Here is a 27,308-nt window from a genome sequence, read left to right on the forward strand (position 1 = left end):
CTACTGTGAAGCATGGGGGTGGAAACATCATGCTATGGGGCTGTTTTTCTGCCAAGGGGACAGGACGACTGATCCGTGTTAAGGACAGAATGAATGGGGCCATGTATCGTGAGATTTTGAGCCAAAACCTCCTTCCATCAGTGAGAACTTTGAAGATGAAACGAGGCTGGGTCTTCCAACATGACAATGATCCAAAACACACCGCCCGGGCAACAAAGGAGTGGCTCCGTAAGAAGCATTTGAAAGTCCTGGAGTGGCCTAGCCAGTCTCCAGACCTCAACCCCATAGAAAATCTGTGGCGGGAGTTGAAAGTCCGTGTTGCTCGGCGACAGCCCCAAAACATCACTGCTCTCGAGAAGATCTGCATGGAGGAATGGGCCAAAATACCAGCTACTGTGTGTGCAAACCTGGTAAAGACCTATAGTAAACGTTTGACCTCTGTTATTGCCAACAAAGGTTATGTTACAAAGTATTGAGTTGTATTTTTGTTATTGACCAAATACTTATTTTCCACCCTGATTTACGAATAAATTCTTTACAAATCCTACCATGTGGATTCATGGATTTTTTTTTCCACATTCTGTCTCTCACAGTTGAAGTGTACCTCTGGTGCAAATTACTGACCTCTGTCATCATTTTAAGTGGGGGAACTTGCACAATCGGTGGCTGACTAAATACTTTCTTGCCCCACTGTATGAGGATATTTGTTTCAAATTTCGATAGAACAGTGGGAGTATAATGTCCTCGTAAGTGGATATCAGGTCCTTGTAGTGCAAAATTGAGTACTTTGGTCTAAATAACCCAAAATGTGATGTCCACATATGTGGACGCAGGTCCTAGGAGGTTAATCTGGACAGTTTTCTTGTACATGTTGCAAAGTACTGTGTCCTTATTGGAGGTTGTTGAAGTAGCTCTCATCTTCAGTACTAAATGGTGACTCTTGCTCTCAGATATGCCTGGGCTCATCTCATTGTGTACAACAGGGAACAAACTCATGGTTGTTAGTAAATCTAGCCACTGTTAGTTTAATGGATGAGCACACTTCGAAAGCTTTCACCATGCTAAGAAAGAACAATCAATTTAGATAGATTTGTATTTCTACTTATAAAACACTTAACAAGGAACCAAGTCTCATCAACCATTTTAGATTAGAGTGCCTAATTCATTTCTGACTTTCTCAATGGATACCAGATTGACAGGATCTGATATAACGGAAATCACCATGTGGGCATCATGAAAACAACATTTCCTTTAGGTTAATCTGCAGCCTTTTAAAGCCATTTGCTTTAGACAAAACAAACACATACCTTGGAAAAAAAACAAACAAAAACAAAACTACATAGCACCTCAGGTACATGTGAAAACAGAAGGACACACAAAAAAAAAAAAAGGGGGGGGGGCACTAAGAGAAGCTAAGATATGCTGCACACTGAAGCCAGGAAAAGTTGAAGTATACGGAAAATAAGCACTCGGGGGAATACAAGAATGCAAAGAGATACAAGTGGGAAAAAGACACCATGAGTAGAGGGGGGGGCCAAAAACAAGCTAGGCTTCAACAAACATGCCGTTCTTTGTTCTTAAGTGGCCCACTCCAAGTTTTCATACACACTATAACAGTGTAATTCACAATGCACGCATGCGGTGCCTGCTGAAAGGCTCCTCTGTATTCACCCACAAAGAAACTATTCAGCACATTTTGTCACAACATACAGAACACTTTCACCAGCTACGCTCGAGCAACAGAAAGGCCAATCAATTTGTCAGCTTGATGCTAACAAAGCTACAACTAGAATTTACACTACTGTACAACATCTTACCCTGCAGATACACGGACAAATGCATTGAGCTGATGATGAGGGGAGGAGAGGGGGCTTTTTGTGTGCTTTACTGTTTTAAAGTGTAATACCTTTAGTCCTGTGCACACTCCTTGTGGCTACACATGAGAAGAGTCTGAGCAAGGAGTTCCAGGGTGGAGCTTGCAGCGATACACTAGCTGGCTTCGATTTCACTTGTACCACAGACATAGAGGTAAAGCATTTATACGCTCCCTTTGCGCCATATTTCTCTGGCCTTTTCCATGGAAACCACACAGTGTTACTGCTGCCCCAAACACACGACAAAACACAGGATCATGTTTCATCCTCCTGCTCACCCATTTGAGAAGAACAAGTTCATGAGGGTTGGGGTAAGCTGAAATGAAAGAACTGTGTCCAGAGAGGCAAACTGATCCTTAATAGCTGGTAAAATGAGTTCTCAGAGGAGATGGCACAACAGAGTGGCCAAGGCTGGAAAGAGAGAGGGAAAAACGAAACAAAAAAAGTAGGTCACCGATGTTTTCACTGCAATGCTTCGACACAAACCATCAGATTTGTTTTCTGTTAAAATTAAAACCTTGAAAATCAAGTCTGTAAGCAGTCTGTTGGTGTGTGGTCAGTCAGCCACTCCCTTGTTTCTCCCTAATCGGTCAATACAGGAACAGACAGCAAAGCAAGGCAGTTTAGCCAACTCACAGTAGAGTTTCTTCAACACTGGATAATTATCCTTTAGAAAGTTCCACCTTTGTTTCTCCTGGTGCCAAATTTTCAGGAACTGTTTGGCACTACACCACTGCAGCATCTAACAGGTACAAATGCATCCAACAACCACCTTGTGAAATTGTAGGTTTGCTGGGGGGGAGGAACATTTCCCACAGTCAAACAGGGGTGATTTTGATAGAAAAACAAATCCTGTCCAGTGTACTTGAGTTGGAAGGTAGAAAAAAATATATATAAAAGTTTGATAGGAAAAAGCTCTGCTTTTTTGGTTTCTTAAGATGATAAGACTTGCGAGAGAAGGAAAGTGTCCCAAATAAAGTCACTCCCTCACTGAGCGAAGTTCTCTCCGTCCAAGAGTGTGGTTGGTGTCGCTGCTGCTGGGTGCGTTTGTGAGAAAGACAGAGCAAAGCTAAGCCGGCATCCAATGTCAGTCCAAACAGCAGCCTCGCTCACACCCTCCCCGCTCTCCCCTGACACTCCCTACCCAAACACATAACCCTCTCTCCTCAAACAGCTGACACTTGACAAATTTTATTTGCACCTGAAAATATACATACAGAAAGTATACAGACAGTGTATGTACACGTCTGTATACTTTCTTGCATTTTTTCCTGCCTCAAGCTCGCGTATTTCGCTCCCCTTCTTAGGTGGACATTCCTTCTCTCGCTCTCCCACTTGTGTTTCTTTCTCTCTGCCCCCTCCGTTCCACTGCCTCTGTGGTTAAGCAAGTCTCAGATTTCAGCCTCATCTGGCTGCAGGCTGTACCACCAGCTGCCCTCACTGACACCATACCTCACTTTCTCACTGCCTTTTCTCTTCATTCTGTTCTATCGACTTTCACCCTCACATTGCTTGCCACAGTGCAGCAGGTCTGTGCATAGCATTAAGCACTCAAACACTAAATCAGCAGATTCAAACAAAATGATGGTCTCTGTAGCTTAAACAAGTCAAACAAGAAACTTTTTTTAAATCCAGGTCTGTTAGTCAATTTTCTCCTCCTACAAACAGGACCACATTCCCTTTAAAAAAAAAAAAAAAAAAAAAAAAAAACCTAAATATTACTGTGAGCTGCAATCTGTCAGCAGGAGAGAAAGTGATAGCTAGCTTAGTGCACAGGGAAACACAGACCCGGTTCACATGCAGCACTCGAGTGCGTCTTGGTGATCTGATCCCATATGGACAGATCTAAACACAGATGTAACTGCCCCCAAACACGATGACTCACGGACTCTGCTTCTGGCCACCATCGTGGCCGACAATAATGCCAGCAATGACGTAGAACGACTGCTGTATAGTGTGTGCTGTGCCTGCAAGTACTGCCAAAGGTGCACGTCTATTTTTGAACTGCAAAATAAATCACAAATGATATTCGGGTTATGAAGAGATTCAAACTTTAATACCTTTTTATAAAACGAACTCTGCTTACAAGAAGACAGTATATGTGATGGATGATGCTTCTGTGTCTGAAAAGTGAAGCAGATGCACAACTTCCTTAAACCTGCGTTCTTTTTATATGTCCACCAACGGAGCAATAACTGCAATTGAAAAGAAACGTCCAGTACAAGTCTGAGAAAACAGCCCTTGCACGTGCCCTCAGTAAAGACTTTCCTGATCAATCTCTGTGCTCAGCCTCTCAAAAGTCCATTTTGCATGTGTATGGTCACTTAAGTTTCACAAAAGAGGATTATCCAGGGTACGCTCACTGTAACAATTTGTGACAAGTCTGAACCACATGCTTCTGGTTTCACAGTCACACCTACCTCATGCCGTCCCTTTCCCAGCCTGTATGTGGACACTAAGCCCTTTCTTCTATACTCTGTGTGACAATGGCAGATAGAATTTAAGGGCACATCTTTGACAGGTCGTGCCAATTCACTTGATTTTTAAGTTACTTGCATGGTAGTAAAACAAATCGGACTGTAAAAGGAAAGGACAGCGTCATTTCATATGGAAATGTGGGCTTGTGCTTTACTCTATCCTGTCTTACAACCCCTCACCAAGGCATGCCTTTCACATCTCCAACTCACTGATCTTGTTTCAGTTCATTGATATGCTATTGGCATGACAAAATGCAAAAATCTGCACTACTGAAGGATGTTTAAGGTGTAAATAGTTTCTCTTTCCATCCTCTCCTCTGTAGCCCCTGTGGATGTAGGGGATTACATGTTTGGGTCGCCAGTGATGAACTGCTGCCTGGTCCAGATGGCTCATTGTTGTATATATTGCCCTTGCCCCTTTTAATAACACAATTTGGGCATTGGCTACTGTCACTAGCTCTGTTTTACAGCCCACATTGTGCATGCGTGTTACAGCGGTCTCTCTTTGCGCCTGTATTTCTTCTACTGCTGCCAAGTTTCTGACTGTATTCGGTTTATATTGTCTGGCAATAATGCGAACAGATGTGGCGTAACCACTGAGAAAAGATTACAGCAGAGGCAGTACGGTAGCATGCCCCATGTCTCGCTCGTGGTTTAGTCAGTATAGTCAAGAAAAAGGGTGATTTTTTTGGGGGGGGGGGGGGGGGGGGCAGACGAGAAAATTAACACTCAAGTGTGATCAGTTCAGTGACATACTCAACAATAGGTACACTACACTGATCATCATAGAGAGGGGTGGTGAATAGAAAGGAAAATGCCTGTAAGTCCTTTAAAAATGCACTTATTTGAATTTTAGGTCTCTGAAATTGTTTACAAGATATTTGAATATGTCCTACAAGTTGCATTAATATTAGTCTTACTTCCATCTGGGTCTTGGGGAACAATATTAATCACTAATACACATTTTTCGACATCGCAAACTATCAAAAGGATGTCTGTCTAGTAGATAGCAATGTATTGTGAGGTAGCGCCATGCCCTCTTGGGTTTTAAATGCACCTTAGAACACACATGCATCAACACTACATATGAGCGGGCGGAGGGAGGTTTGGAGTCTTCACACACCCCCGTTCTCTGTTGCCTGCTGGAGCGGGGGTCTGGGAGGAAGAGTTGGCCGTCCGATTGGGGTCTGGAATGTGGGGCCTCCTTGCTGCTGCCACCGAGTCGGGGCGGTCTGCTTCTCTCCACCCCAGGGGAAAGGGTAACACTACCTGGGTCTGGGTGCAGTTTCCCCCTCCAGGGGCAAGGGTACCTAGACCTGCTTGGGTCTAGGTATGCTTGGGGAGTGTGATTGTGTGTACAGGGTTAACATGGCTACTACTTCAACTTTTAACTTTAAAAACCCATTTCTGCATACACTACTTTCATCTATGACAAGTGAAAAAATCTGTGAGATCATGACACTGAAAGAACCTGGGGGGACCGTTTGTGGACATTCAGTCCCAGTTTTAAAACCTTTACACATCTGAGTAGCAAACTGCACCAGCATCCATTCTACCTACAAAACAGTCTAAAACTGGAGTTTGTGTCCAAAAAAAATTCAGACAAAAATGATTGCACTGATGAACACGCACAGAGCAAAGCAGGCAGTTGGCTAATGGTTCCTTTTAGCCTTTAAACAATGTTCACATAACTTAGTTGATTGTGTGTGCAATTGTTCTAAGATGCTCTCTTGCATAGGTGAACTAACAGCAGGCTGTCACTGTTCATTCCTCGGCTCTGATTTCATAAAAAACATATTTAAAGATTTGCAAGACCCTTTCCACTTCTGTTTACAAACATTGTATTGTCTCTACTGAATGTAAAATTCTCAGAGGTAAAACATTGGCAGACCAAAAGAAAACAGAAAAATGCCACCAAATACAAATTGAAATTACCGTAATTGTCGGGCTATAAGCCGCTACTTTTTGCACAAGCTTTGAACCCTGCGGCTTTTAGTCAGGTGCGACTTTTCTATGGATTGTCCATGATTTTTGTCATATCGTAAGACGATTTGTTTTGTTTGTTCCGCTGTTGTACGGCACTACGTTGCCTGGCGGAAGGGCATGTGATCAGACACACAGTATCTGGGTTCAAGAGTGGTATGTTGGTCACGTTTTCATCCGCCAGGCAACATAGTGCCGTACAAGTAGCGCGAAAAACAAACTTCAAATTAACGCTACGCGTTCAGCGGGAGTCGGGGATGACGAGCGGCGATAAACTTGCGAAAAGCAAGTTATGCTCAACTCCACCGGTGGAATCTGACAGCGTGGAAAAGTGTGAAAACATCCATGATCACCAACGGATTTCGAAGGGCTGGACTGCTGCATGATGGAGAGGAGGACACCGCCACGGCCCTTCTGAGGGTGTTTGACTCTAACACTGACAACGAGGATTTCTTTGGTTTTGTAAGTGACAACGAAGGAGAGAAGCTGAGAGTGGATGACGTAGCCATCCTGAGCCTGTTCGTATCCGACACTGGAGAAGAGAACTTTGGTGGTTTTAGTGCGCAGGAAGATGGTGGTAAATGACTTGACTTTTCTTCTTGTGAAAGCCGTGTCACTGCACCTGAGCCTAAAAGGTAGTCTGAATCTATTTTTCTGGTGTGTTGTAGGTTATTGTTATGTACTACATTTGTTACTCATTTATGAAGCACAGTACATGTTTCGTACTTGTAATTACCGCTACTTGTACATATACCTAAAAAGTTATGCAAATATGTACCCGTAACTTGTTTTTCACAATATTAATAAAAGTGATGTCTCCAAACAGCCATCTCTTTCCTGACAATTCCCTTTGTGCATATTCTCTTACATATGATAAGTCAACATTGAAACACCTGCGGCTTTTAGTCAGGTGCGGCTAATGTATGTACAAAACAGGATTTTCCCCTGATTTTAGCTTGTGCGGCTAATATTCAGGTGCGCTTTGTAGTCCGGGAAATACGGTAATTACACAGTAACATTAAGAAGACCCTCTTCATTACGATGCATTATACTTCAATACAAAGGGTCAATCGTTGTTCAAAGTGCACATCCGGACCAAATGTGCGTTTGGCATTTTGAAGGAGAAAGAATATCATGTTGCAACCACACTTTCACTTCAAAAACAAACTACACAGCAAGGCACTTCCACTTCAGTCTGTGAATGCTCACTAAAGAGACGACCTTTGGCATGTTATTTCGATCTTCATCTGCAAATTAAGTGCCACCTACTTCAAAGACAGGGCCAGTCTTAATATACATATTAAAAGGACACAATGTTTAAAAAAAAAACAAAAAAAAAAACCAACCACAACCTGAAGTAGAAGCACCACAAATAAACATGCAGGTGTATCTATGCATTTACTGAGGTACCATGCATGATCCTACAGCTCCTATGCTAGAACTTTAAAGCAGGCTCAATTCTCATTCAATCAAGGCAACAGGTTGCATATATGCATAAAACTGTAACCATTAATAATAATAATAATAATAATAATAATAATAATAATAATAATAATAACATCATCATCATCCACCAACTACAGTTTGATTTCATAGTGCTACAGAAATGGAATGGACTGATTTCAAAATCCAGACCCAGTCAACAGTTGGCTCTTTCCCATAGCAGGAAAAACAACTTGGGAACAATGCAGCCTAGCAGCTTGTTACCATGGAGAAGCCACACAGAACAGGGATATCAAGGTGGAGGCAAAACCAACCACACAGACAGACACAGACCCTATCTTGTGTGTTAGCACCTAATATAGAAATACACACAGAGATAAAACAAGCAGGGACTCCCTTTGGCATTAGTAGCAGATCTAGAATTACCTCACTGTTAGTGAGCCGATGACTCACTGCTCTCTTTCTCACATTCACACACCGCCAGTATTAGGTTGGACAAAAACAGCTGTCATGCTTATAATTTTTTCAACGCCAGCTGCTAAAGTTGTGCCAGCACAGTAGAAGATGCAAAGATCTCCTAAAAAGTTCAGTCACAGACTTGTCTTCACACACATCAACATTTATATTTAAAAAAAATAAAAATAAATCTGTTATTGTCAAATTTCACATGTAATTAGTCAACAAAAGGACAACTTGGTATACATCTCAAGTTCACCCTTGCTGTAAGACTGTCAAAGATAATATTTCTTAAAAATACATTTCTCGTCTCGTGTCATATTAGAGGTGGGCGATATAAACTAGAGATGGCACGATACCACTTTTTTATGTCCGATACCGATATCATAAATTTGGATATCTGCCGATACCGATATGAATCCGATATAGTGTTTTTTAATCAACAAAACTGTTTTTTAAAATATCTTGCTGCATTTTGCAAGTCTGCAAGTTCATACTCAAGTTTAAAACAACAACTACACTAAAGCTATTCTGTTATACCTGTATACAAAAAAAAATATTTCATAGTTCAGCAATACTGATCAATCTAATAAACTTAGACCTACACCATCCTCCCTATTCTGGTATTTTAAAGAGTACTTAGCGTAAATATTAAGCAACCTAACTAATAGGGTTCCAACTCCCAGCAACAACAAAAAGAAATAAATAAAAAATAGGGAACCACCCCTCACGCGCCACCTCATGATGCTTAATCGACGTAATCAACCTTAATTTGATGCAGTGTGAAAAAAAATGAACAGAAATCAATTATTTTTCAAGAAATATTAAATAGATTCAACATCTTTCTTCAACAAAATTGCAGACTGCACAGATGGTACCTTCCCAAAGTAAAAAGTACTATAGCTTACTAGGGTATATATTAGACTTAATAGTCACTATATACAGTAATTGACTTCTATTCATTTTACATCAAATTAAAACTTTGGGTGTCAGATAATTATTTATTAAAAGCTCGACATTTTAAATGAGAATAAGAAAGAAAAGTATGTCTTTGTGCCCCCTTTTCCCTGTTCATGCCCTATCGGCCCCCCTGGCTAAACTTTGCTAGATCCGCCCCTGCACAGTTACCAGCGTCAGCTACGTAGAAAAAGATCCTCGAGTAGAAAGTAATATTAAATACATTCTAACAACAGCTGATCAAGCTTAAATGTGCTGCTGTTGTTCAGCCGCTGGTTTCCTCTTTCTGGTGCAAAGTGGGCCAAAAACAAACAAGAGACACGGACTCGCGACAGAAAAGCCGATCAGCTGATCATTTAAGCAGTTTCACGATTGAAGTAGCAGCCGGAGAGCGAGAGGCAGTCGCTCCATATATCGCTTGTTAAGCTTAACGTGGGAATGCTTTACAAACATTCAGAGATGGACTTACACACTTGCTTTACTTCTCTCGGGGATAACTTTGTCGGAGATGAAATGCCAGGTTGCTAGCGAAGCTCCACATGCTATCCAGACCACCGACAGGTCCGGCATGCCACAGCTGCTCCATCACGTGATGCATACTGCTCCGACTGCTAACGTTCTGAGGTGAGTTACGGCGTGTTGCAAGTTTTGTGAGGTGCTTTCGTGATATTTAATGGATCGGATTACATTTTTTATTTTTCTCCGATATCCGATCCAGTAATTTAGGTCAGTATCGGACCGATACCGATACGTAATATCGGATCGGTCCATCTCTAATATAAACGATATAAATTTGGCCAACGATAGAGATTTTGACTATATCGCTCTATCGCAATAGCACATGTTGATGATGTCATCAAGCTCCGCCTGCCTGTTTTGGTCGAAAGCATCGCAGCGGCTAAAACCATTATCATCTGCAAATTCTGGCGGGCGACAGTCATAGCAAAGAGATGAAGCACTTTTGAAATATGGGGAAAGCCAAAAACTGCACTTCCTCCACTTCCGTAACATTGATTCATTAATGTTGAATTCTCTCGCAGCTGTTCTATTCCCATGTTGTTGCAGTATATAGAGATTGAAAATGTGACGTCATTCAGGGGTAAAACCGCAAAGGATTCTGGGAACTCGTGGCAAGAGGTACTAGCGCACGCAGGCTTTCAATTGAAATCAGTTACACAGCGATAAAAAGAAAACACAAAAAAAATGGCAAGAAGCTGTTGTATTATTAACTGCAATAGCCGGTCGCATGACAGCCACGGGAAGCCGAGGAGTAAAGAGATCGGTTGTTATCGGATTACGTCGTTGAAGAGAAATTGTTCGAGCCATGTTTCCGAAGTAACAAAGAGGCGACGGATGGCCTGGATTGCAGCTATTCAAAGACCAAATATAACGTCCTAGAACACTCCAGCTCACAGGTTAGTCTGCTCCAAAGCATTTCCACAAAGGTCAGTGTTTTGTAGTAGTTAATATGTCATTTTTCATAACATAATTGGTGATATAGGTTACAAGCAAGTCTGGCGCTGAACAGAAATTGTCGCTCCTGTGTTTATTGTGCATAAATAGTGAATTGTCCCGACACAATATTGTGTTTCGCTTCTGTTATTACCATGGTACATTGACAAAAACATACTTTTATTCACAGGATAAAACAGTTGTTTTGTATCACTAATTGACCAGTGCGATTACAACATACAATATTATTGTCACTGCTACATTTCTGTAATGTGAACCAGAAATTATTTCCACTACTAATTAATTACCTTTGAGTAGAGCTGGGCGATAGAACGATAACGATATGTATCGCGATATAACTTTTACTCGATAGAGAAATTAAGCTATCGCGATAGACCTCGCCGCTCTTGTCCTCAAAAAAACAAAAAAAACAAAAAAAGGTCAGCCAATCCAAATTAAGTAGCGCAGAGCCGAACCAATCACAGCCGCAGCGTCACGTCGCGTGACTTGTTACGTACAGCACAAGTGCCAAGCCGCACGTGTGTTTGTTTGGGAAGCAGCCAGCGCGTAATGGAGGAAATGAGTGTGCCGACTAGAAAAATCAACCGAGCGTGACCGAAGAGAAAACAGATGATGGTTCCAACGCCGGAGAGATTGTCAAACGGAAGAGCCATAGAAGTTCCGTAGTGTGAAGGTATTTCGGCTATTTCAAGTCAAAAAACAGAGTAGCGTGCACTGTAAATTGTGCCGAAAGCAAGTCTGGAAATACAATAAACTGGTGCATGCGTCACACTGTGCGCTAGGGCTGAACGATTATGGAAAATAATCTAATTGCGATTTTTTGCCCCAATATTGCGATTGCGATGCGATATGCGATTATTTTTTAAGGTCTTTGTCTTCTGTATTATTAAACAAAGACAAGCAATACATCATATAGTATGGCCAATACTATATTACATTAATTTTAAACTGTTCTTTCCTGGAAGACAGACCTCTGTTATGATGACATGAGGTGATGCATGAATTGATGACTGACATTTTTATTTAACTTCTTCAATCACAACAGTATATTTGAACATACACAATAGTTTATTTTTAGCTTACAAACATCTGAGCATAAAGTGCTGACAAGGAACCCTGGTGTAAACATTAAAATGAAAGTCAGTACAATGTGCAGATTGCAGAAATATACATAAAAAAAATCAGTGGCTTTACCACACTCAGTTTTTCGACATCTGTGAACTACTAGACAGTCATTCAATTAAAAAATAATATTAAATAAATCAAACTAATAAATAAAAAATACACACATCTTACTGATCTCTGCAGTCAGTAACATTACACATAAAGTGCAAACATAATAGCAATTGTATAAACACACACACAAACACGCCTTTAAAATTTAAAAGGCGTGAAATTGGACGGTCTAGTTCTGATTAGCGTCACCGCTGTCTCGGTGGAGTTTAATAAACTCGGCCGTCTGCTTCTTGCTATCTAAAATATAACCAGACACTGGTGTAAATTCTCGACTGTCTCATACTTCTGTTTAATAAGTTTTCTGTTTGACGTTTAGTCAGCTGTGTGAAAACCAAGGAGGAACCCACCCGGGGGATTAATAAAGTTTTATTTTATCTAATCTAATAACTTTAATCTCAGCCAAACCGATTTACTCACGAACAAACAAAACACTGAAAAAAGCCCAACAATAACATTTTTAGGTTGTCTAAGTGACTTATATATTACGTTTAACCCGAGCAGCGAAACTCCGCGGTGATCTGAAAATGATGTGCCGGGAGTTGTGCCGTTCTCGACCGCATCAGTAACCCTCGAGCTCCCGGCTAGCTGTCGAGCTGGTGGGTAGCAGACGCCTCTGAAAACGTCGAAGCACTTTTGCAAATATGGGATATCTTGATAAACCGAGCAGATATTTGATGTTTACACAACTACTTTCTCGCCTGAAAATATGTTAAAAGTTTATTTTGTGACCCAGAAAGATTAGTATGAGTAATTTTAAAACTTAGTAGCGGCCGCCATTGTTGGAAACTGGAGTTTGGCTGGGCCGCGCTATGAATTCTGGGATATGGTAGTAATTTGGACAGCCTTCGGCGCGTCGCTGTGACGTAATCGGTCTACAAATGCGGCCTCAGGAGGATGCAGCCCATGAATTTGGACATGTCCAGAGTATAATCGCAGCCTTTGCGGTTAGAAAATTGCACTTGATCATGTCGCGATATTATCGCAAATGCGATATATCGTTCAGCCCTACTGTGCGCCACGTTATTGTTTCGGTGAAATGAATTTCTACAATACTGTTACTGTTAATTCTACTCTCTGCAGTGTTTAAATGCTTACATATACACACAGTTACTGTCCCTCCACACATACGACTGTTCTGCTTCTATGCCCCAGCTTTGTTTACTTTTTCCCACCGAGGCTTCTAGACTTCTGATTGGCCAACATTTCGGCACGGTTAGGAATCTAGCGCCCCCTGCTGCTTTGGCATGTTCATAGCAGCGTTTTCCTTCATTTCTGCCTTTATGTGTGGACGGGATTATTTTTTAAAACGAAAACTGAAAATCTCCAATTTCAAAAATACCCGTGTACGCGTGGACGTAGCCTCAGTCTCTGACTGGAAGCGCTAATTCGTCATTTGGCTTTTGTCAGACTAAAGTAACTGTTAAAACTGTTTGAAAAGCTCAGCTATACAACAAGGAGAGATTGAGAATTTCCTTTTAGTTCTCAGTTTATTTGATATTGACAAAAGTTAGTCAGTTTTGTCTGTTCTTCTGTAAAACAAACTAAGATTTTTATTTTTAGAATTAATATTTTGTTTCTAAGTGGAATTGACAATTTAGTAGTCTTAAACGCTTTAAGTTTCAAAATAGAACAAACGAATTTTAGGCAATATCGCCAGCCCTAAGTCATATGACACTATGCATGCATGCACAAGCACACAGGTAGTCAGGTGACAGCAGGAGCAGCAACAGAAGTAGACAGGCAGCTCTGATGGACCAAATGAATTTTGAATTTCAAATACAAGACGAGTCAGCTAAGCTTTCAAGAAAAAGGGTGGAATGTGATGCTAATTAAACCAACTGGCCAAGAACTAACAGCAAAAAGGGTCTACTGCTGGAAAGAGAAGAGGCACATCAAATGCACACCACCGTTTGAGGTTCAAGCACAGTGTTTCCCAAAAAGACGACACCATGGGGAACCAGGGTCAGTCTTCCCAAGCACAGGAAGCATCATAACATAATACAGCTGACAACAGCATGAAAGCAAAATGAGGTCTGCACACACTTATGTTATTTGGGAAACACTGCAAGTAAAAGTACTGAGGTAAGGCAGTCAGCAGCAATTGACCTTTCAAGTATACTGAGTGCAGGAACGTGCTGGCAAACATACCTGGGAGTGTTACCCGAGGAAAGTCTGTGGGAAACTAGAATTCGCAGTGAAGACAGGTTTAACCATCAGAACAAGCAGTATGTGCCCGTTCAACATTGCCCGTGAGCACACATACGTGGTTACGTTATCCTCAGTTCAGAAGTCAAATACAAAAGACAACTGGCAGAATTAAAAAGGTAATCATTTCTTATGTTGAGCTGAAGCTGAGGGTTGCACACAACGACAATCATCTTCATGTTTGATTACCCAACGTATTGTGGTGGAAACCTGGCACTGCCGTGTCTAAGATGAGTACAATAAAACAAAGCACCAGCATTTGAGAAATTTCTGAGCCAACAAGCAGAACCCTCGCTGGGTAAGCTAAGACAATAGGCTGCAGGTTGTTTCTTTGGTCATCAAAAAAAAATAATCCCATAGAGTTTGTAGTCCTTTTCCTCAACAAGCGTGTGTGCATGCGAGGCGGGAGGGATTGGCCGGACATCCACTTCTGTCACCGTTTTAACAATGGCTGGTTGCTGCATAGTGGTCAAATGGTTCAGACATTTCCTGCCTTTAACTCCAAGTGCTATTCCACTGAGAGCAAATACTGCATTAGAGATTTGATAAAAAATATTTAACAACATTTTACATTGGTCAGAATAAACAAACCCATTCCAGATGGAACCTCTTAAATACAGTCTGTAAAATGAAAGATGAAAAAGCAAGCTTTTATTTTCTTGCATTTTAATGAGCTTTGGGATTTCACAAGGATGAGTCTTTCCTATCAATGACATAAATCCTTTGATCCTGGCATCTGTCAGCTTTCATCCACATATGAAAACCACCCTGGGGGCTACAATACCAAGTGACTAAGCCTCTCTGAAAGCTATGGAAAACCCTTGGGTCAAAACAAGTTCATCTCTACTGCTGCATTACAGACAACCAACACTTAACTGTGGCAGTCAGCAGAAACCAAGAAGGATCATACATACACGTGTACATGCTGTGTTTCTTTTCCCTGCCAAATGCAGTTAGATGGACTAAAGACATGTTATAGCTGGACAAACTTTATCAACCAGTTAAAACAGCGCAGTGCATACATATGGGTGTGTAAGGTCTCTGAAAGAAAAAGGTTCTCTGATTTTGTGGTCTGCAGCAAAATGAGAAAAATTTCAGTGTGTAAAGAAGTGTTTTTAAGGTACAATGCAGAACTTGTATCTAGCATCTAAGTGCAGCCCAATAACTGGTTTTCAAGGAGAGGGGAGATTAATTATAGTGAACTGAAATCAACCACATCCTGACAGAAGATATTTAAATACAAGTTGCAATTATTAAAACCTGTATTGCAATTCCCAATTACAGTGTAACAGACTCCCACCTCCCAATCAATACCCTGTATCTCTCATGTTTATAACATGCTGAAAAGACCATATTTTTCCAACTGTAGGGCAGATCATGTACTTCCAATAATTTGCATCTCAAGATAATGAGACACTACACCTGACCAGACCGACATCTGCCGTGTAATCTTACTGTAAAATCTCAAATACTGTTTCAAGCATGACACACAAGTCCAGCACTTCGGAGGTTGGAGGCCTGTTTAGAGAGTATTTAATTTGTCAAAAGCTGAAAGAATTAAACAGTCACATTGGGGGGGTTTTTTGGTAATACAATCCCAGAGTTTTACAACTAGTGCATCCCTTTGTCTAGGTTCATTTAATTTGTACATTTATTTACGTTTTATTTGGTCTTACTCTGTGAGGAGCTATGGGCTGCACGTCTGTATGCAAAGTGCTACATAAACAGTGGTATGGCTTTATTATTTGATTGACCTCGGCTTAGATCCATCCAGCCTGAGCAGAGGTTTTGTAAAGTAGGGCAACAACTGTGATCAATATGGAGGTTGCTTTTTTAAGCCAACTTCAGCGAAAGGTCATATTGTGATACCACTGTGCATCTGTCCACAGCCCTAATTCATAACTCATCTACAGGTGTCCACGTAAACGACTACGTGATCGCTCAACTACTGCTCATGCAATGCAAACTGCAGTGAACATGTAACGATGGCGATTAGAGCCCTTTAATAATCAATAACGACCAGGAGCTGACATTAGTCTTATAATAGACAAGTCAAACACGCCGACTCCGACTGTAACCTTTACTTGGAGTAAACATTAGTCATCACTTCCTCTACAGCCGTTATGCCAGCAACAGTGCTACACAAAACAATGCCACGACGAGTTTCTGTTGACCTGGTCTAACCTACTTTGAAAGCAAAATGGCCTTGTCTTTGCAAGGCAGACAACGGCGTATCCTAGCAAACAGTTTCCACTGCAGGCACACAAGGCCTCGTCTTGCCGTAAAGCAGTATCCCACAGCTTACTAGCTAGCTGAGTCGGTGAGTTTGTTAGCTTAGCTGGTGTGTGAACATGCTAAGAAACGGTACCCTTCCATTTCCCCCCACTCACACCAGTTAGTAAACGTTAACAACAACGTTTAGTCGCTACGCGTGTCAACCCGTTAACCACTGCAGGCAAGAGGCGTTTAAAAGATCAGCAAACAAGCCGGACAGTAGGCTAGCTAACCGCCAGCATTATTAGCACTGCGCTAACGAAGGAAGCTAGCGTCTGCTCTGCTAGTCAACGGGGCTGTTGTTTTCACCGACACACACTCCACTCGAAAATCTGATGTTTCACTGTCTGCGGCACACCCGCTTACCTCGAAAGAATTATCCTTCAGTTCACCACGGAGAAACAGGTGAATGTGTGGCACCGGGACAGACACAGGATCCCTCTCTGTCGTCGTTTGCTCGATGTACACATTGGCTCAGCTCCTGGAACAGAGACGAGACGGCAGGCGTTAAGTACCAGCCGCTCAGAGCGCGCACAGTTAAGTTTGCCACGGGAGCGCGCCTTGCACGAATTGCAGGTTGCTCGAAATGGTTCAATTTTATAATAATAACAATAATGCGAAAATAAATATACGCATATATGATTGCATCCCACACAATTTACTGCATATCTTTTGAAGCTGTTTCACATTATGAAAATATTCTCACCGTTTACAAAGAATATTAACGCATGCTCACACTTGTACTATCGCCTTAAAATCAAGGCTCGTCTAGCAGGTTCTCACCTTAGTTTCACTTCATTATACTATTCGCCTGCATCTTGTATCTGTACTGGATTTGATCTCTTGCCTCTCCGCTATAATGTAAGTGAAGGAAACTGCACATATGCTTAAACCAACAAGTCCCACAGATAATCCTTAGAAATTGGACATTTAAATCAGCAGTTTTAATGAAAAAAATAGCAAAGGGTTTTAAAAAGAGACTTTGGACAGGTATAGCGAAGATTGAGGTCAATCTTGATGCTGGACACATGTAACTGGCTGGGATTAAGATTTAGAGGTCGTGTTGTTTCTTTCATAGCAATCTGGACATAAGGGAAGCCATCACCACGCCCCCCCCCCCCCCCCCCTCACACACACACACACACAGCCATCTACCATCAGGAGGGATGAGGGGTAGGAGGGGGAGCTAAATAGTAATGTGAGGTGGGGGTGGGAGGAGCTGCTGCGCAGGCTGGGATTACAGAGAAGGATTGGTTATGCAAGTGTGTTGTCCCAGTAGGCAAGCTGCAGCAGGAGCAAACAGTAGGCTGAGAGACACTCAGACAGCAAGAATAGTAAGAGAAACAGCAGACCTTTGTAAATATAATCCTGCTGTCCTCCCGTAAACAGTGGCTATAAGCCTTCTACTGTAACCGGGCAGAGTGCAACACATTTTCTTTGTAAATACATGAAGTACACCATCATTGCATGCACACCAGAAACAACTTCTCACATTTAGGGTATCACATGTGCATTTAAATATAACAGCTTACTTTGGACACATATACATCACATGCGCACTTCTTCTCTAAACAAAAAACACAAAAGAGTATCTCTGCTTTTTTGGGTCAGTTACTGTAGAAACAGAACTCAAGAGAAAATACAGAGTACTGGAGAAATATAAAGAGGGTATGACATTTTTATAAGGACACAATAAAAGACAGTGGGATGTCAAATGTCTGAATTCGGTCAATTATGAGGATGTCCCTTTTTTCATCATTTAGCTAGGAAAAAACCAATCTACCAATTGTGAATGCACTGGAGGCACTCATTAAGCCCATTTCTTTATATTAATTAGAGGAATAGAGCAAGCAAATAAAAAGGAATGGAACTACAGAGAGCACCAAGGAGAATGTGGGAGAGGGGCTGGGGAAGGAAGACAAGAGGAAGTGGAGCAATCCAAACCCATGAGAATGTTAAGCTGTGCTGGTATGCTAGAGGAATTTGAATTTCTTGGCCGGACATAACAACATGCACAGTTTTTTTTTTTCCTTTAGCAAAGTGAGAAAGAGAAAAGGGTGGAGGGAAGACGCCAAAAAGAAATGTGGAAGGAAGAGATAGTTTGAAGAGGAGAGGCAGAAAATAGAGTTTAAGAGAAAGGGAGGAAGGAAGTTGTGAGACAAGGATAATGGATGTAATGCAAATGGGAGAAGAGTATGGAGAAAGAGGATGGGAATGGAGGGGTATGTGGGAACGGGGGGAGTGTTAAAAGAAACGAAGGAGGAAATGGGTGAGTGAGAGCTGGCAGAATCATCAGCACATTCCAGACATAATGTTGTTTGGCAGTAGATTGTTATGCTGAAATCAAAGCAAGTTAGTAGCTGTGCATTGGCCAAGATCCTCTCCGAAAAACTTGTTTGCTGCTGTCTGGAAGCCTGGTCAAGTGGAAAACCTTGACCGGGCTGTATGGGCAGAAATCTGTGCCATCAGAAACTGAATTTGAATAAGTTCAATTTGAATTTGAATTGCTCAGATTGAATCTGAATTGTAACTTGAATAAATGCTTTTGAAAACTGAATTTGAATTAGTCTAATTTGAAATTGAATTTATGATTTGAAAGTGATCATCACTAAATTGAAATTGAATTTTATATTTTGAAAATGAATTGTATTGCTTTGAAACTGCATTTTATCCTTTAAAAATTCAGCTCTCGAATAATTTCAGTCTCACTTCTCACCATTCAGTTTCAGTTCTACAATTCAATTTCAGTTCCAAAATTCAGTTTTTTGGAACTTACATCCGGTTCCGGTTCAAGCGCAGATTAATAGAACTACGTTTTACTAGCGGACCGAAAGTGTTACTGACGGGAATCTACAGCGTCTTGAGCTGAATTAAGACTTCAGAAGTCATTCGTCATGTCGAATGACCAGCGGATAAACTCTCAGGTTGGTAATAAATGTATTACATGTATAAGAACAAGCGTCATGTTAACAAATGATAGCCGTACAGTAACTGTTATGCTTATTGTAGCTGTTAGCTAAAAACGCTAATTTAGCGTAGTTTGCCCTGAATTCAGCTTTGACAACAAATATGATCGACTGTTTCTAGTAGAATTCCAAAGTTGTCATCTTGTACCCTCTCAGAGTACCCCCTCTGTATGCTTGCAGAGACCCCTACAGTAGGGAAACATTTAGCTTTATTTATGTCTTACACAGCATCCCAACTCTTTAGCTAACTTAATAACTTTAGCTAAAGTGAATAGTTAGTCTAATTCATTAGTGCAGCATTACTGGGTCACCTCTGTTTGAAGTGATATAATATGATATACAACTATCAGTGTTTAACTACCATAATAATTCTTAGGGTACTGAGTGCATGCTTAATTAGATTTTTTTTTAAAAAACATACTGCTCCATTACTATGTTTGACAGGCTGAAATTGTCGGGTCACCTCCTAAATCGACCATCTTTTACAGGTGTTTTGTGCCAGAAATGGAGTGTCCACTGAAGACTGAAGATACTGAATCTCTACGCCTTGCCATTGATCCCTCTTGTGCCTTCATCTAGACAAGAGACATTAACTTAACCACTCTCATATGCTCTGTACCTACATCACCTTCCCTGACAGTCGTAGCTTGGCTCATCTGAGGGTGAAATTATAAGAATGTGTTATTTTGCAAAGTGCTCTCTCGGGTTCCTAAATAAAATATGGCATTGAGGTCATTTCTTTTGAATTAATCCCTTCTTCTGAAATATAAGAACCTCTCCTGGTTTTAATGGCACTTTGGATTTCTTTACTTTCTGTTCCACTTCCAAACCCAAATGGATGCTGACAAGCTGCCACAGTAACATGGAAGAGGGAAAGACGTTGGAAAGGACTACTACAAATAAACCTAATGCCTAACAATGAAAAGTGTAAAATAAGAACAATAATAATAATAAAGATAAAAGATGAAGTAACAAGTTTTTAGTTTTTTTGTTTATTCCAAATGATCATCCAGATGTCTGTGACGTGATGACAAACACCATAATGGAAGGCCTTAGTTATCACATGCTTAAACTCATATATTTTTGCATATGCTGAACAGGCAGTCAGACATGCTGTAACTGTGTGGTAGAAAACAGCATGAACACCATACGGCAGGGGTCTCAAACTCCAGTCCTCGAGGGCATGGAAAAGTTGCATGACACTTTGACCCTTGAGGACTGGAGTTTGAGACCCCTGTCATATGGAATATGACAGGTGTGGTTGAACTGCATGAAGACTGAAGTTTCTCTTCTCTTCTGGCAGGACAGGAATGTGGCCTTGTCCTTTGAGCCACTGTAAGGATGTACTTAGAGTAGAACTGGACTGTCACCGGCCTCAGGCTCTTCACCCTTTTCAAAGACAAAGCAGTCATTTAGATAAAATATTAGGTATTGTTTACCTGTAAATGCACAAAGAGAATTTAGAAATGTAATTATTGTCAAGAGTGAACAAGCACTGATAGTGTAATCTACAGCTGTGGCCAAACGTTTAGAGAATGAGAAGTGTTGTTTGCTTATTTACAAAGTTTGCTGTTTCAGTGATAGTTGTATATCATATTATATCACTTCAAACAGAGGTGACCCAGTAATGCTGCACTAATGAATTAGACTAACTATTCATGTTAGCTAAAGTTATTAAGTTAGCTAAAGAGTTGGGATCCTGTGTAAGACATAAATAAAGCTCAAATACAAAGGTTTGGGCACCGTTTTGCATGTTTCCCTACTGTAGGGGTCTCTGCAAGCATACAGAGGGGGTACTCTGAGAGGGTCCAACATGACAACTCTGGAATTCTACTAGAAACAGTCGATCATATTTGTTGTCAAAGCTGAATTCAGGGCAAACTACGCTAAATTAGCGTTTTTAGCTAACAGCTACAATAAGCATAACAGTTACTGTACGGCTATCATTTGTTAACATGACGCTTGTTCTTATACATGTAATACATTTATTACCAACCTGAGAGTTTATCCGCTGGTCATTCGACATGACGAATGACTTCTGAAGTCTTAATTCAGCTCAAGACGCTGTAGATTCCCGTCAGTAACACTTTCGGTCCGCTAGTAAAACGTATTTCTATTAATCTGTGCTTGAACCGGAACCGGATGTAAGTTCCAAAAAACTGAATTTTGGAACTGAAATTGAATTGTAGAACTGAAACTGAATGGTGAGAAGTGAGACTGAAATTATTCGAGAGCTGAATTTTTAAAGGATAAAATGCAGTTTCAAAGCAAATCAATTCATTTTCAAAATATAAAATGCAATTTCAATTTAGTGATGATCATTTTCAAACCATAAATTCAATTTCAAATTAGACTAATTCAAATTCAGTTTTCAAAAGCATTTATGCAAGTTACAATTCAGATTCAATCTGAGCAATTCAAATTCAAATTGAACTTATTCAAATTCAGTTTCTGATGGCACAGATTTCTGCCCATAGGGCTGGAGTTAAACTCCCATCCTCTAAATTCCAGCTCATGCTGGAATGAGCAAACTAGAAAGTGCAAATACACTGCATATACTGGAAGCACGGATGGTGTTTGAAGCATTGTCTCTTTGATGCTGCTGCTACCCTCGTGCCACCTGTGGTACAAGAACTTTCTCTCTCATCTTCGTCTGAAGATTTAATTGTTTACAATATACCTTCCATGCCTGCTTGTCTAGTTAAACCACTGAAAGGACATCTGGGAGAAATACACGTATTTGTTGGCTTGGCAGGACTTGGATAAGAAGATTAATACCACTCTTACGTCTGTATGGTAAATGTGAAGGGGTGGTGGTTAGAGGTGATGTTGGTTCACAGCAAGGGCATTATAGGATTGAATCTGCCAGCCAGATGGGGCCTTCCTGTGTTGGAGTTTGTATGTTCTTGCTGTTAAAGGACTCAGGTTTCCTCCCACAATCCATAGGCATGCATGTTAGGTTGAGTAGTGATATAAAATTGGGCATAGATATGGATCATAGTGTAAATGAATGTAAAATGTTGAGCTAACAGCAGGCTGAACGTCAAAAAACTCGAAACTCAATTTCAGGTTTGTTTGTTTTGTTTTTTTACTCTCAGCTCTGTGTGATGTCTTTACAAGAGGATAGACTTAATTTAGCCATCTCAGGCACACACCTCTGCAGCCCTCAGCATCCCAAGCCATGTGCTGGTTAAACTTTCTGTGGATTTGCTAATGTTCAAAATGTATCATAAGAAATGTATGTTGCATGTGTATTGATAAGTGAACTGTGACACAGTGAATATTCTATTCTATTCTGAAATCCGACTGTTAAATTATGGTCTACGGGCAAAGATCAAAGCTCAGCTGCAGCACAAATAGCATTGTCTGAGTATTCATAACCATAACTACAGGGTTGTGCATGACATACTGAAGAACAAGAAGTGAGGCAATTAAGGACAGAGTCTGACTCAGAAAAACAAGGAAACAGTGGCACAAACAGGATTATGCATTTGAATGACTTTATTAAGGATAGAAAAACCACAAGTCTATAATGGAAACTTGTATTTCCCCATTTATTGTTCAAGATGACAGTATAAAGTGCAATCACAGTCTGCCCACAAAGAGTCGGCTGCTTTTGTTAACGGAGCATCAGATAGTTTACCAGTTTGGTGACAAAATAAAATGTGAAAAATAAAATGCAATGCACGAGACGAGAAAAGATTTTATTTCATCAAGATGTTTTTTCTTTTTTGTCCTCTTCTGCTTAACACTTGGCAGCAGTCGGCAGTTGTAGAAGCAGCCTACAGCCCTTTGACATTGTTTTAAAATAATATTACATTCCACCGGCTTATAGTTTCAGCATTTTTTTAAACAGGTAAGTGGATTTGCTTATGCACAGGTCTGTTAAGGACCTCAGGCTGACACCTGGACTTTTGACTGGATCATTGCAACACCTTGATTCTTTTCTTTTTCAGCCATTGTGCTTTAGATTTACTGCTGTGCTTGGGATCATTGTCCTGTTACATGACCCAATTTCAGCGAAGCTTTAGCTGTTGGATGGATGGTCACACATCTGACTCTAGAATACTTCAGTACACAGAGGAGTTCATGGGCAATCCAATGACTGCAAGGTGCCACACCATGCTTCACAGCTGGTATGAGGTGTTTCTGCTGATAGGTTGTGTTTGGTTTTCTTCAAATGTGCTGCTGTGCATTTTGGCCACATATCTCCCCTTTAGTCCCGTCTGTCCAGGGGACATAGTTCCTGAAGTCTTGTAGTGTCTTTGCAAATCTAAGTTGTGCTGGCATGTTTTTTTAAGAGACAAGACCCTTCCAAATAAACAGTCAACCCATCCAAACGAGTCACACGGTCAGAAGACAATCAAACCTGTTTGAAATCCTGGTCACCCCTCGTGAGGGTATCGCACTGTTGAAGCAGTGTCATGAGTACTTAATGCAACCTCTCACACATGCATGTGCAAACACAGAAATGGAAGCGAAAAAGATGGAGTAGCATGGCAGTGCAGCAGTGTGGTCTGGAGTAAGCGATGGAGGCCCAACTTGTAGAACTTTGGCAAGCTTGTCCGAGCCTTTTCGGTGTGGTCTCACAAAATTATCACGACTGCAACAACTGTGAAAAGAGTTGGATGGACATTGCTGCTTAATTATGTTTTTCATTAGCAATATAGCAAAGTTGATGGTGGTTGTGGGTGTGTGTCTGTGTGAGTGAAAGACAGAGAGGGAGAGCGAGACACAGATTTTGTGATATATATTAGCTATATAATGTAAGCTTTGGTAAATGGCCTGTATTTGTATAGCGCTTTACTAGTCCCTAAGGACCCCAAAGCGCTTTACACATCCAGTCATGCACACATTCACACACTGGTGATGGCAAGCTACATGTAGCCACAGCTGCCCTGGGGTGCACTGACAGAAGCGAGGCTGCTGAACACTGGCGCCACCAGGCCCTCTGACCACCACCCGTTGCCTACTGGTGAAGTGTTGCCCAAGGACACAACGACCGAGACTGTCCAAGCCGGGGCTCGAACTGGCAACCTTCCGATTACAAGGCGAACTCCCAAGTCTTGAGCCACAATTGCCCAACATTTGTAAGCACGGTGTGAGCGCTCAGGTCGCATCAGAGCATCGGGTCGTATAATGTGGGAACATGCATCGTGACCTACAAACTTTAACCCCTGCGATTCAGTCGTACACTTTGAGCAAGAGCTGAATAACACAATTGAAAAAGATCACACAGTGTATACCCAAATTTAGAAAGGAAAGAAATACTCAATTAAAACTAACTTCTAGAGTGTAGAATTTGTTGTGTTTCAATTGCTAAAAATTCACTGGGGGATAAAAATATTTGTTGTTTCCTGTAATCTAGAGTTCCTAGGGTCAAAATCATCATGGATTACTGGGAAATTGCTGGGCAACAGCCAAATATTTTACATGAAAAGACCTCTTGTGGCTACAAGAGTCACCCCTCATCCCAAATTAGATTGGCGGGCTTGTGGGGAATTGTCTTGTTGCTATTTTTGGGGGCTAAAACATACTTTTGTGAACCATCCACTTCACAGTGAGTTTGAGTTGTTGCCTTCCGGCTGCCGTTTTAGAGTACCTCCGAGGAGGACTAAAAGACTCCAGGTCTCTTTTATCCCTACTGCGTCTTGTCTCCTTAATTGCAAATAATTGTCCTTGAATTTTCTATCATTATTATTGTTATTATTGTTTTATAGTATTGTTCTGTTTGTTCTTATCCTCCTGCTGCTAAACTAATTTCCCCTTGTGGGACAATAAAGAAATTGAATTGAATTGAATTGAATTTTATAGTAGAAACACCGGCATTTTCAACCGCAGTCAAGGAATAATTTCTGGGCAGGCTGTCATTGCTGGCAAGTAACCTGAAACGCAAGCCCCATGCATTTGCATAATGACAACAAGGTTGCAAGAAGTATGTGTGTTGCTTATGTAATGTGGCACCTGGCCTGTGTTCCACGACTCTTACTTGTGTCTGTGGGAAGTGGGCCAGACTAATTAACAAATAAAATAAGAGACACACTGATAATATGCATCTACAAGAAGCAGCGTTGACTTTCAGTAAGTAACCTGGTCTGATCCATCCATCTCATCTTATAAATCTCATCTCAGCATGTGTGTATTGTATTCGCTCTTCTATGTGTGTATATAAGGCCAGGACATTATTTTGGGTAAACAATGAAATCACATGCCTGGGGTTTTTACCCAAGACCACGTGTCTGCTCAGCTGGGACCAGGTTGAAGCCATAAACATTTGCATGAAACCAAAGTGATGGAACAAAATGTTCTGTACATGGTAAATTTAACCTTTAACCCAATATGCAAGTACAATCTTTAACGTTTGCAAGGCTTCCCCCTTTCAGCCCTGGTTCATCAGAGCAGGGTGGAGCTCCTACTCTACAGATGTTTAAAAAAAAGGTTGAAGGGTTCCCTGCCTGAACAGGTGCAAAAAACCTAACAGGAGAAATATTGAAATATTTTGAAATATCAAAATGTGTTTTGGTATTAATCTGCACTCTGCTTATACTTTTACACTGTTTTAACTGTACCGAAGGAAAAGATTGGTCTGTCTCAAACAGTTTATAACCTCATCTTTCTTTTTCAAAAATCTCAGAGTTAACTTCCTTGGTTACCCAAGTGTCGTGTACACGAATATATTTTTTAATCAAATGTCGGTCCTGTTTTTGTAATAAATAAAGTTCAGAGTATATACTTTGATATATAAACATTGATTATCTAGTGCTGGAAAACATTGTGTACTGGTTCATGTGGGTTAATATTTGACGTAAATTAATATCCACCTAAAGATTGTTGCACCTCCTATGGTAATGTCATCTTCTACAGGATAAAGTGCTCCAACCGACTGTATGAACTGCTAAGCATCCATGGGTTCCACTAGAAAGTGTCCCCACCATGCAAACCACCCAAAGGATCCTGGTGCCAGACACCAGAGGACACCCTAAGATGTCCTGTGTTCATGCCCCGGTCTGTCAGATCTACTTTGGTGACTTGAGGTGGAAGCTATGCAAAATGAGGCATTTGTTTTTAAAATTTGTGTGTGATTAGCATAATTACATACAGCCTGGGCTTGGGCAAAAATAAAAAAAAACTACACCCTGTATACTATGGAACGCCAGGACTGCCATAATGAATTAATTAAATACACCATTAAATAATTAATTAAATGTGGCAATAATTAATTAAAATCGGAAATAATTAATTACATAAATATTTACGACACATGAAATTAATTCATTATTGACATATTTAATTAATTAATGACACATTTAATTAATTATTTATTTATTTCACATTTTAATTAATTATTGCCACATTTAAATAATTATTTAATGGTGTATTTAATTAATTCATTTTGGCACAGTTGACTCCTTCAGGTCTCACCATGAAATCATTTTATCTGTCAACCTCACCCATCAAACTCAGGGGGCGAGGTTAACGCTGATCGAGTCAAAACCATTGCTTTGGCCTGGTGGCCATTGTTTTTAGCACACAACAACCGGCATGTGGAAACTAACAGAACTGAACTTTGAAAAACCCTGTTTGTGTGTCACCAAATACCGTTTTAATATTTTTTTAGCTGAGAATGTAGTGGTTTAATCTTCATGTGTCTGGTCGGTTTGTCACGATACAGCCTCTTTGCAAAAGTGCTTCGATGATTTCGGAGATGTCTGCCCAGTCTTACGGCAAAGCATGGGATAGACCCGCTCGCCTCGCAAGCAATCGAGCTGTTATTACCACCGACAAAGCGCAGGCCCCGGTACACAGCTGTAATAACCCCCGCTGACTTCTTTTACTGAGGTTTTATTTATCAGGGTTTTATTTCCTGATGTTCTTATGTGTCCTACGTGTTTCCGTCGCCAATTCTGAATTATAACTAACATTAAAAACATGTTTAAGGAGGAGAGAGAGCAAATAAATTCCAT

The 27,308-nt window shown here is 40.8% G+C and overlaps 1 protein-coding gene and 2 long non-coding RNA genes across 4 annotated transcripts in view; 1 reads left to right on the plus strand and 2 right to left on the minus strand.

Moving 5' to 3' along the window:
• Positions 1 to 16,906, minus strand: part of siah1 (siah E3 ubiquitin protein ligase 1) — a 40,757-nt gene extending 23,851 nt beyond the window's left edge. Inside the window, exon 1 of one of the 2 annotated variants that reach the window (XM_026176824.2) lies at positions 16,745 to 16,906. The gene's annotated coding sequence lies outside the window, so the exon portion shown is untranslated. The remainder of the gene's footprint in view (positions 1 to 16,744) is intronic. The other variant, XM_026176823.2, reaches the window with a different exon arrangement.
• Positions 16,907 to 18,656: 1,750 nt separating this feature from the next.
• LOC145429888 (uncharacterized) lies at positions 18,657 to 20,079 on the plus strand. Its single transcript, XR_013910219.1, has 2 exons — positions 18,657 to 19,302; positions 19,833 to 20,079. It is a non-coding gene; the product is annotated as an uncharacterized LOC145429888 (long non-coding RNA).
• Positions 20,080 to 20,320: 241 nt separating this feature from the next.
• Positions 20,321 to 21,536, minus strand: LOC145429889 (uncharacterized). Its single transcript, XR_013910220.1, has 2 exons — positions 21,341 to 21,536; positions 20,321 to 20,733 (listed from the first exon to the last, which is right to left on the minus strand). It is a non-coding gene; the product is annotated as an uncharacterized LOC145429889 (long non-coding RNA).
• Between the last annotated feature and the right edge of the window lie 5,772 nt (positions 21,537 to 27,308).

The sequence above is a fragment of the Astatotilapia calliptera genome, chromosome 7, assembly GCF_964374335.1.
Source record: "Astatotilapia calliptera chromosome 7, fAstCal68.1, whole genome shotgun sequence".
NCBI lineage: Eukaryota > Metazoa > Chordata > Actinopteri > Cichliformes > Cichlidae > Astatotilapia > Astatotilapia calliptera.